This window comes from Tigriopus californicus, chromosome 12, assembly GCF_007210705.1.
Source record: "Tigriopus californicus strain San Diego chromosome 12, Tcal_SD_v2.1, whole genome shotgun sequence".
Classification (NCBI taxonomy): domain Eukaryota; kingdom Metazoa; phylum Arthropoda; class Copepoda; order Harpacticoida; family Harpacticidae; genus Tigriopus; species Tigriopus californicus.
Window position 1 is genome coordinate 9,374,768 of NC_081451.1, and position 11,408 is coordinate 9,386,175.

Below are 11,408 nucleotides of genomic sequence, written 5' to 3' on the forward strand. Positions count from 1 at the left end.
GGATGAGACCAGCTCAATGTCCTTACCTTCATCATCTAACAGTGGAGTGGCTAATGACCCAATGGTCATTGAGCGGAAATTCATTTCATTCAGTGCCATGTTACTCGCGGCAACCCAGGAGTAGATTTGGTCTATGACCTCTTCCAGATAACCAGAATTCTGACCATTCCTACTAAGTACCAATTTTGTATCATCAGCATAAGAAGAGATACTGACATTATTACTAACAAGCTTCTGAAGCGGAGCAATGAAGATGATGAAAAGGAGAGGACCCAAAATGGAGCCCTGAGGAACACCCGACTTGACATCATGTACGTTCGTCACTAAGGGATGCCTCAACCTTAATCAATTGCTCCCTACCAGAAATGAAACTTCTTAAACAATTGAGAACCTTGCCTTGGATCCCAATATCATGGAGCCTGTTATCTAAAAGATCATGATCTACCTTGTCAAAGGCCTTGACAGAATCAAGATAGACATTGTCAACTGACTCATGTCTTTCCAGTTCGTCAATAATATGTTCTATATGTTCAATCAGTTGGGTAACCGTGCTAAAATGTGCTCGGAACCCATGCTGGCTAGGAGGAAGGACTTCATTGACTTCAAGAAAATATACCAATTTTAACTTCAAGATCTTCTCAAACACCTTCGCAATATTCGAAGTGAGAGAAATTGGCCTAGTATAGTTACTAGGGAGTGACTTATCTATCCCCTTTGAAAATTGGAACAACATGAGCTAGCTTCAGAGAAGAGGGGAACCTGCCCTGATCCAAGATGCAACGCATCAAGTACAAGAAGACAGGAGCAAGAACCTGTGAGCATCTCATCAGAAACTGAGATGTCACACCATCAGGACCAGGAGAGCTCGAAAGGCTTGATCAAGTCCCTGATGGTCTCTAACGTATTTTGATCTGTGACTACAAGATCATCTAAACGCTCAGCTTGACAAGCCTTGCAAATCTCAACAAACTCATCAATAGATCAATGGGCTGTTGCTCCTAAACTCTTTGGAGTTGAAAACACACTAGAGAACTGATACCCAAGTATGTTGGCCATAGACTCTACATTGTCTATGACTTCACAGTTGACCTCAAAGGGCCCTACAGGGTGCTAGTTTGCAACTCTTTTTGAACAAAGTCTTCCTATATTTTGAAATTTTTGCCCGTGTCCATCCCTTGGAAACACATTGAGAGATTGCTAGACTGGAACAAACTTTCTCAAAAAACGGGATGTTTCATCTTTCTCCTTGAGTTTGAATGAGAGAAAAATGCCTTCGGATTCGACCTCACCTCTTGAACTACTCTACTTTCCTTTTTCAACTGATCGATCTCAATGGAGGCCTTAATTCTACCTTGAATCAAATCCAACTTTCTTTGAAGGCTGGTCACAACTACTGGATTCAAATTGCTCTGGAGCCTTTTTGCTAGTTTGCAACTCTTTTTGAACAAATTCTTGCTATACTTCGGAATTTTAGACTGTGCCCAGCCCTGTGGAACATATTCAGAGATTGCTAGAGGGGACCAGACGTCCTCAAAAAAACTAGAATCATTCTGTCTAAGGCTACAACTATAGACGATTCATTTTTCAGCATTGAAATGAGATCAAGCTCCCCTAACCTTTCTATGATTAACGGCCAATGTTTATCTTTGAACTTAAACTTAGCCAGACCGACCTTTTTGGCCGGTCTTACTTTAGAGCACGCCGGCTTTTGAGTAATGGTCGACCCTCTCTCGAGAACATGATGATCTGACAGATTACTAGGTGTCACATGGACATACTGGATCAGATCAGGGTCATTGGAAAAAAATGGCGCTTTCGAAATAGGAATATACCCATCTGGACTAGCCTCCCACTCTACAACGCTAGCCGGAAAATTGAAGTCCCCTACAAAGAAAACTTTCGAGCAGACTGCCTTATCCAACTCATTTCCTGTGAATTTTAGAGCTGACAGGAGCGATGAATTGACGTTGCAAGAAGGAGTTGTTTTTTTACATTTGATTAATATGCAAAATGTTACCTTTAAGAAATTCTAGAACCAAGTACTATTTGAAGCTTAAGGAGCTCTTGGGGCTGTTAATTTTTGAGATAAGATAAAAGCAAGTTTACAAAAACCATTTTCCTTAAAGTTAGCTTCAAAAAACTGGGGCAGAGCTGCTTTTCAAAACAAAATTTGATGGAATGTTGAGATCGCCAAAGGTTGCTGCTGGGCTTTCGAGCATACAATATCTACTCTCCCTGTTTCTCATTTTAGATTTCAAAAGTCTTTCGGATAAGTTGAAGTAAAGGCGTGGTGTCGGATTGCTTAAACAATGAGTTGTTCATCAAATAATACCAGACCTCTGTTGTAGTTCATGCTTTTGCAATTAATTACATTGAGAAACAGAGTAGTTTTGTACAGTAATTTTACATGTATACAAAGGAATCGAAATAAACAATTACAAAAATGTTGAATTTAATTACATTTGAGGGGACGTAATTGAGATATTACAGATTACAATTACATTTCCGCCCGCAAAGCAAAAAAAATGTTCTTTGTTATAGCAATCGGGTTAATGCTTGATAAAAGCGCTTCTTCATTTAATCTCGCTCATAAAGTTGTTCCTTTGCCTGAATGTTTCCTTCCTGGGCTGTCGAGCTCATCCGACGGGTCTTATACATAGTTTTGCCAAACATCTTCGCCACTGACAATTGTATTTTAAATAGGTCATATGACTAGTGTTCATTCAATTGCAAAGAAAATCATTCCTGTGACTCTTTCTATACTGAATTATCTGCACAGCAATAATCAAGGTGCATCAAGGGCATGAGCTTTGGTCTTGTATTTCAATATTACAGAAGAGGGCGTTCAGCTTGTTCAGGCCAAATTAGTTGCTACATGCCTGAGCTACCTAATTTGATAAAAGGCCCAAAAATTTACAGTGATGGTGAATTCGGAGTAAAGGTAAGCCAAATCCTTTTATTTTGAAAAGAAAGTAGTTCAAGGTAATTCAATACAATTCAAAAGCCACTGCAATTATAATTAATTGCATCTGACACGAATGCATTTGTAATTGTAAGTCTTTAAACCATCCATGAGCTTTGTCCCAACCCAGGATTTAGGGTCAATTCTAGTGACCGTAGAGGCTTAATGTGCGTTTTGAGAGCACCTTCAAGCCTTCGAGAATCCAGGCTAGTTCGAACAATGAAGTCCACTTCTCTTCTTTCTCGGGCTCCTTCATTGTTTGATTTGCTTCCCTCTTAATATTCATAGGGAATACGTAGGCCTAATTGATCAGGCATCATCTTTCAAGTCAGACTTGGACCAATTTTTAGATAGCATTCCAGATCAACACTACATTCAAGGACTAGCTCGGTCTGCCAACTCAAATTCGTTGATAGAACAAATATCATATAAAGATTGAAAGGTAATATACAGACGAATTATAACCTTTCATTTTAATAGTACTGGTGATTACATTCCCTGTAGCGGTTAAAAAAGCCCGTGAAAAACCAAACCAAAAAAATGCAATTTATTATACTTTAGAATGTAATTGATACAGTTCTGAATGATACCTTAAAAGTTAAAGCATGACATTTTGTATTCTTTTGTTTTATATTTGTTTGTCGGCACCAACAAGTGCGTTTTATCTAAGATGCTACTGTCCAGCAATCTACACGTAAGTTAAGTTGCGAGTTTCTAAAAGTGGCAGCTCGAATCCCAATAGGCTAGAAAAGGCAGAAAGCTAGACCAAAGCAAAAATTACTACTTTTAAGACTTTTAAGAAAAAAAAACCCCGTTTTTTGTGTTTTAAGTGCCAAATATAATAACGAGAGCAACCTGAAAGTACGAAGCCTAATGTTTGGGGCTGCCAATTTGTTGACTTTGCAATATTTTTTCTAAGGTCCAGGAAAAGCTTGAAAGGGGCACCAAAACTGACCATCTAAATGAAGAAGAGGAGCAATTAATGCCAGTAGTTTGACTTGAGTCTTTATGGGATTAAAAAGATTGTCATTGGTTGAAAGAGCAAGAAAATGCTTGGTTTGGAGGGTTTGGTTTTTGTCAGTGGTTTGTTTTTATTTACCGTGTCCTCGGACACGTCTTATAAACCTTGTAATAACCCAGTGCTTAAAAAAGATATTAGAAAGAATTTGCAGGGTTTTCTTGGCATATCTTTCCCTTCAACAGCTGATCTTAGCTTCACCTCTTTGTGTTTAAAAACAATGATGGAAAAAAAATCCGCGAAAAAAAAATTGATTTTGTGGATTGAGGCTGGCGACAGCGCCAGGACCAACTTCAGCATCATCAGGACCACCCTTTATAGGATCAAAAACACGTATAATGCCACTGGCAACTTCAGTGATTGCCCAAAATTAAAAAAAATGAACCCAAAAGATTTGGACCTCCACTGATCTGGATCAAGGGCAACCTGGATAGCACCCAGTATAGCCTGGTCATTGGTGCAAAGGTCACCCTTAGCAGCCGCTACCGCCGGCAACTGGTCGTGGCACCATGTAGATGCTCCCTGTCACACTTCTGTCGTCGCTCAGAGGTATCTGGAGTTGAAGTTGAGCTCCAATAGATTCTGGCCCAAGGAATTTGGGCCCCCCCTCACCCCCTTCTAACCTGAATCCATTGAATTTCTTCATTTGGACGCATATTGAGGAAAAGGCCTTCAGAGTCTTCCACCCAAAAGTGGACTCCCTCATCATATCTGTGAATGTCGAAAAAATGAAAGAGCCGACATGTCCAGTGAGGTCATCATAAAGGTGTTCAAGTCCTTTTGGAGGTGGTTGGAGGTGTTCATTGCTGCCAATGGGGATGTTAGAAAGATCAAGCCGTCCTTGGAAAGATAAATGACTCTAAATTGTCTACTTGTCGTCATATTTTAATACCATTTTAAACCTCAACCCCTTGTTCTCTAAGTGGACCTTGTTGAAGTTGCAAGTGAAATTTGGCCAAGGGCTTAGGGCACATCGGTATACAATCAGCAAAAAAGTGTTAAAAGTAACTGAAAACAGGGCTAGATTCTAAGTCGAAAAAACAACTAAGAGAGTAAGGTTATTATTGGAGGTAGATTTTAGAAAAATGAAAAAAAACCAGGTCTAGTTTTTCAGAGCTAGATTCGTCAACTTTGCTTAAGCCCCAAAAGGTATCACATATGTCTTTCTTAGTTCATAAACCACTTCAAAATCTAATTACCTTTGACAATGAGCTAAATTTGGCTCTTTGAAAAAACTCCTCTTTGAATGCTAGATGGCAATCGTTTCTGAAACTTAAAAATGCTTAATATAACATTTCAATAAAGCATTTGTACTGAAACTAAACTGATGATGACAAGTTGAAATTGTCCATTGATTGCATGCTGTATAATTGGCGCTAGGATCCAACCTTCACTCACCCAACCTTCTCAAAGATGTGACCTTCACTGACGATTAGGCCAGTGGTAGAAGAGGTTTTCCAGCGCAAAACGTACACAATACACACTCCCAGCGATTACCTTCTTTTGACTCTCGTGGTGCCACAGATCTACCAAAAGACGCTTTGTGCCCCTAGCTTGATTAACCCTTGATTATCTTCCTGGTCAGGGGCTCTTTGCTCAAGTTTGTGGTAAGGAAATGAGTAACGAAGAACAGCAAGGAGGTTGGGTAACGAGCATGCATGAAAAACACGCTTGTCACATCTGTGATATCTCCTCAACAGCTTGTGTTTTGAAGAGATAAAACAAGTAAAGTTCTCAATCCCACCCAACTCTTGGCTTATTCGTAATTTCAACTGCTTGTCGCCAGCATTGGATATCACTTATCTCCCCTTTGCAGGTAAGACAACTCAATCATTTTGAATAAGGCATGGCAAGACGGCTTCTTTTGGAGGGGAAAAAGATTCCATTCATGCAATTTGGGATTTCTTGCGACCCCTTTTTCGGTTGGGAATGACTCTGTCAATGACTCAGCTTTGTAATAAGGAACATTGATTACTACTTCATAATTTGCAAGTGTAAACCTTGGCGTAGTGGGTATAGAGTTGCGTCCTTGCGCTGAAAGTTGAGGTTTGATTCCAGCTTCCGTTTTTTACCTCAATTTAAGTTCTTCAACCCTTGAGCATTAGAGGGCCTCCATAAAGATTCATAAAGGTATGCTTCTTCAAGGAAAATCTTATATAAGGGTTTTAATCAACAAAAGGAAATATTTATGGTTAATGGAGATGGTTAAAATATGGTTAGAAGCTGCCTTTTCAGGCTGTAGAAAATGCTTAAAAAGAGTTAAAAGTATAAAGCATGCCCTGATCTAGCTTCTAATACTTGAGCTATGCTGTGGGGTTTGAATAAAATGATATATTGACCAAGAAAAAAAGAATAATGCGAGAGGAACGTAACGGATAGCAGTTTGTCACTCAAGCAAATCCAATTTTTTATTGCATAATCATTCGAGCCTTAAAAAGAATGTTTGATGTCATCAAATGAATAACTCAAATTTTGGCCGTCGTTACTAAACAATAAATACCTAGTTCATATGAACAACTATGAATGCACTTAGGAACCCTTTGTACATTAATATGCAACCAGCTTTCAAATACATTTGTCAACTTCAAGGGGTTTGTGTTTATTTACCGGTATGAAGTAAGTATTAATTTAACCAATAAAGAGCTCATTAAATAGCCATATAACAATGCTCTGAAAAAATCTAATGAAACTATCCAAAACAACACGATTTTCAAATAGTAGTTCATAATGAACATAGTCACAACCTTTAGCAAACAACTTGACGGATCAAAGACATATTACGCCGTATACAAGAATATTTGGCTTGAATGCCCTTTTTCGCTTCAGAAGTTCATTTACATTTGCTGCTTAAACTAAGACCTTCTGTCAATGAATGGTGAGAATATTTTGTAACCATGAAAGAAGCGTTATTCATCGCGCAATCTTTGACCATCAAAATGGATTTGCAAGGCATTATTGGGCTTTTCATGCCAAAGTCAAATGCAAAGTTAATCAATCATTCAGGCTCTCATTCAATGGCAATGATTGGCATCGGTTGAATGTATGAATTAGTTTGCGAAATGCATTTCTTAGAAGACACTCCATACATTTATTTGTCTTTATGGCTTGGTTTCATTCGTTATCAACATTTGCATTGCGGTCATTTTGATAGAACTAAAGCTTTGCGGAGAAAAATTAAGTACTAATTATCTTACTATATCCTTGAACCATCACAATAACTTTTGCTTTCGAAGATGGCAATTTAATGATTCAAATTCGTGCCAATCGCTTATTAAATCTATTTGAAGCCACTGAATCAAATCACACAACAAGGAAAACATGCCTCTATAAATAACCTCCCAACGGCTCAAACTGGTTTTCGAGAAAAGTGAATATTTGGCAACATTACCACGTGTCAGACAATGAGTTTGCTTACTTAAGCGGTGCAAAGGCGAAACATTTTATTGCACTCTCGTTGAGTCTATTATCCAGTAACAAGTTGTTGCAAATGAAATTGATGAAGCTTGAAAAGCTCCTTCACACAAAGATTGTCACCATGGAAGGCAATAAAACGGCAATTGATGAACATGTCAACTTTTGTTAGAAAAGTTTATGAAAGGCTGTTGAATGGGAAGGCAAGACTTGAAAACGGTATCCGCCCCAAAAATTGCAAAAGAGATATGAGAGAGTGAAAATTGTTTTTGTTCTACGAATTGTCGAAATAGGAGAAGCCATATCCATGGCTTGATAATTTATTCTGCGCCGAGCCTAGCTTACTTTTCACATTAGCCAGCAAAAAAGGAAGGCTTAGATTCCAGGATACTTTTGGAACTCTGCAAATTGTGGGGCTGATGACGACATAGCACTAAAAAAGAATGGCATTCCAATGTTTTGCTCCTAATTAGGATAAAAGGTCGCTTTCCTTTTGGTGCAAGTTTCCGTCAAGTACACATTGTACTAATGAATCCTAACAAAGACACTGTATTCCATCAAGAGTATTCGATTTCAACAATCCTTCCAAGTCAGCTGAAAATAAAGGGTAGTAGTAAATGACTACTATATATTTTGATGAATGAAAAATTCGATTATTCGTCAAAGTGAGTTGGTGGAAAGGTTTTGCTCTTCTCCCATTGCAAATCAAAAGTCTTGGATTATCTCTGACAGGACTGACAGGCAAATGCAGATTGAACAACAAGTTTGTGCATTACCATTGCAAATAATTCTAGTGACGTAATCAATATCTGGTTTGCTAGACTTGCCGGTTCGTATGTGATGGTGTGAACTAGAGGACTAGTCAGAGAAACAACACTCAAGAGATTTCTAAGATTTTTTTGCCTCCCTTGCGGCTGCCTGGTGTGTGCAATGGGGATCAGCTTTGAACACATTTAGTTATGTGATTCTCAAAATCAAGTTCCGAACTCAGGGAGCCAGTGAGTTGATGGCTCATTTGTCTGCTTTGGTTGAAACTGAGTAATGCAAGATAAGTTGATCAGCCCAACACCCTGCTGCCCAGCTACCAAAATATGTTCAAAGTAAAGTCTCGAGTGCTTTGGTTGGAGTGACTTTTCTCTGACAAGCTCTCTAGTGTGAACCAATTGAGTTTTGACACCAAATGTGCATGTGTAAATGGCATTAATTCACATTTTCAAAGCTATGCATTTCTTGTTAGGGTATTGAACTGCAATATGTGCATTGGTTTGGAGTACAATGTTGAAAGCCAATGTTTGAGTGTCTACAATGAAATTAAGATTAGATCTTGACTTGGGTGGTTTTGTACCAATAATTCCAGATCTAGATCTTGATTGGCCAATAAAGGTAGTTAGATATCTCTCAAAGAGCATTGTGTTTTCATCTGAATGTCTGTCTAAAGTCAATCATCACATGACTGGGCATGGACAGTCAGCAAATTATCACGAGGGTCAAGAAGGAGATTCAAACCAATGACCTCTCTCCTGTCATGAAGTCATTCATTGGCATGATTGTTTTTTGAGGCTTTTTTCTTATTCCAACATAAAGTTTTGAAACCCCAAACAACAGCAGCACAGCCAACCAATGAAAATTGTCGTTAAGGGTCTCTTTTGTGTTGGGTATATTTCCAAATTTAGTGCTTCTCTTGTTATGAAAGCATAATGTTATCAAAAATTGGACCAATATCAAACAAGAAGCTGCTTTGCAATTTGACTTCAGTTTCCTCCCAATGGTGGGATTTTAGCTGGTTTCACTCACTTGCTAATTGACAATGACCACTATGTAATAACGCAACCCCTTTGTGTCTGACTTTACGCCATATAGGGTCTCTCGTCGAGGTTCTGAGGGCCATCTGTGACCAAGAAGTTGTACGAACCTTCGCGCCTTGATCTTCACGCCTCGAGCTCTTTGACCACATGTTGCTTTACTCCTGCTTCTCCGAAGTCCCAAGTAGATCAAACAAGGCTATTTCTTTCCCGAAACAGAAAGTAAGACGCCATTTTCAAGGCCTTGAAATTGGGATTCAACACCACATTTGAAGAGTCGCACGTACGGTAGAGGCTCTATCCCTTCATTGTCGATATCGGTGACTTTTGATTTGATTCAATATGAGTCCGCCTTTCCGTGCTCTATTCCCTTTGATGAGCTTAAGCTGGGAAAGAAGACTCAGAATATTAGGAAATGAGGTCAACCATGCTCTCACGAGTTTGTTTGATGAATCAATCCCATTTCCCACCCAACGATCTTCTTTCAGGTAGCTTTACTAGGACTTTTTTTGCTCGCCGAAGTGCTAAGGCACACACAGATGGAACATCAACACCTGATTTCCAAGCCTTGGGCACTTCAGTGATGGAAACCTGGATGCTGATGAAGAAGAAGAGATGTTCCTCGAGGGAGAAAAATGGCTACAAGAAAGTTTGTAAAGCCTTCAAGGCGGTTTTGGCTTGAAATCAGTTCACCATTTCCAAGTTTCCTTTCGTGACATTGTTAAAAGTCAAGACTTCGATAGGCTCTCTCTCTTTTCGAGTTCGAAGTAAATTGCCATCTTTGAAGCCTCGGGCTCGCCAGAAGTCCATGTTGTAGGTGACTTGAAAAATGGGAAAAATGTGTTTTTGTTCCTGGAGGGCTTTTGCCATGGCATCGGAGTGGAGGCTCGATAGTAAAAAACCATTTGTTGAACCAATGCTGAGGAGATGGCCGTCATTGGATGGCTGTCAAGAACCTTTTTATATAAATGTCAGCAACTCAAAGTGTCTCACTAAAACTTAATTTGGTGAGTTTGTCCAACTTCTCCAATCTGTTATGTTTGTTGTGAACAAGGCCAGCACAAGTTAGCACTTAAAGTGCTGGGCATTTTAGACACTTCTGAAACATGAGCAAGACCATTGGAACGTGGCAACAGACGAAACAATGTTCATGAACGTACTTCCAGCAAACGAGGATAAATAGCCCACCTTTTGAACAGACCTTAGATGGGAATGAGTGACAAGTGTTTTTTTTTTACCTTGCAAGCAGTAACCGAAGAAGGACTATTTGAAAAGAACTAAACAACTTTTAAAAAAGGCTTTGTATTTGCGGTTGGAAAGACAGTTAACACATTTATGACATTGTTCTTGCAATATTTTAGAATTATGTTTTTTAATATGTTTTCATTATTCAATTGTGAATTGCTGAATCGCTTATTTCAACTTCTTCAGAGGCTTCTAATTTTTTTTTTATAATCTGCAATTGTCTTCAAGATTGACTAAACTTAATTTTGTATTGTCAAGTACCAGAACAAATATTTGGAGAAAACTTTATCCTATTATACAAAGCAATGATCGTGGACTAAAAAAGTTATGATTTAAAATGTTTTTATTTATGTTACTCCTCTTAAGGAAGATAGAATGACGGCAAGTTAGTTGTAGATTCTTGGAGTCGACGCCTAGGGATGTGCCAGAGCTTTTATTAACCTAAGCGTTAACTTGAGCTTTTTTTACTCTCAACATTCGACAACTACACTCGCCTTTGCTCATTGATCCATTGTCTCAATCAAGACAACCAAGTTAGACCCCTTGGTATTGTGTACTAATGAACGCCAGTATGTCCATAGCGTGTGAATTGGACACCTCCAGTTGACAAGACGGAGGAACAAGGTAGAAAATGCAGGACCCGGCTAGGCATCCTTGATCGACATGAAGAAAGAAAGTCGCTTTCCTCTCATTCCATTCCTTGTCTGTCCCTTCCCCACACATACCTAGGAAACAGCCCTGCTTTTGCCCGCTTTGCACTTCCTCTCTCGGTCTCTCCCCGCTGAAGGTTTGAAGACCCAAGATTTGTTTCCCTGGCAGTCAATGCTATAAACTCACTCACGAGCTAGCCTTACGGTGTGAATTGAGGGCTCGAGAATAAGCAGGCCCCCTCTGTGAATTTCTCGTCTCTCTCTTTCGTTGTACTCTATGGTTCTCCTCCGGCCTCGTTCTGTGGAACACCGGGGGGGGG

General features: G+C 39.3%; 1 protein-coding gene across 10 annotated transcripts in view; it reads left to right on the forward strand.

Moving 5' to 3' along the window:
- Positions 1-5,373: 5,373 nt before the first annotated feature.
- Positions 5,374-11,408, forward strand: part of LOC131892268 (calcium/calmodulin-dependent protein kinase type II delta chain-like) — a 22,807-nt gene continuing 16,772 nt past the window's right edge. For 3 of the 10 annotated variants that reach the window (XM_059242066.1, XM_059242065.1, XM_059242063.1), the window contains exon 1: positions 5,374-5,796. The gene's annotated coding sequence lies outside the window, so the exon portion shown is untranslated. The remainder of the gene's footprint in view (positions 5,797-11,408) is intronic. The other 7 variants (XM_059242062.1, XM_059242064.1, XM_059242068.1 and 4 more) reach the window with 5 other exon arrangements.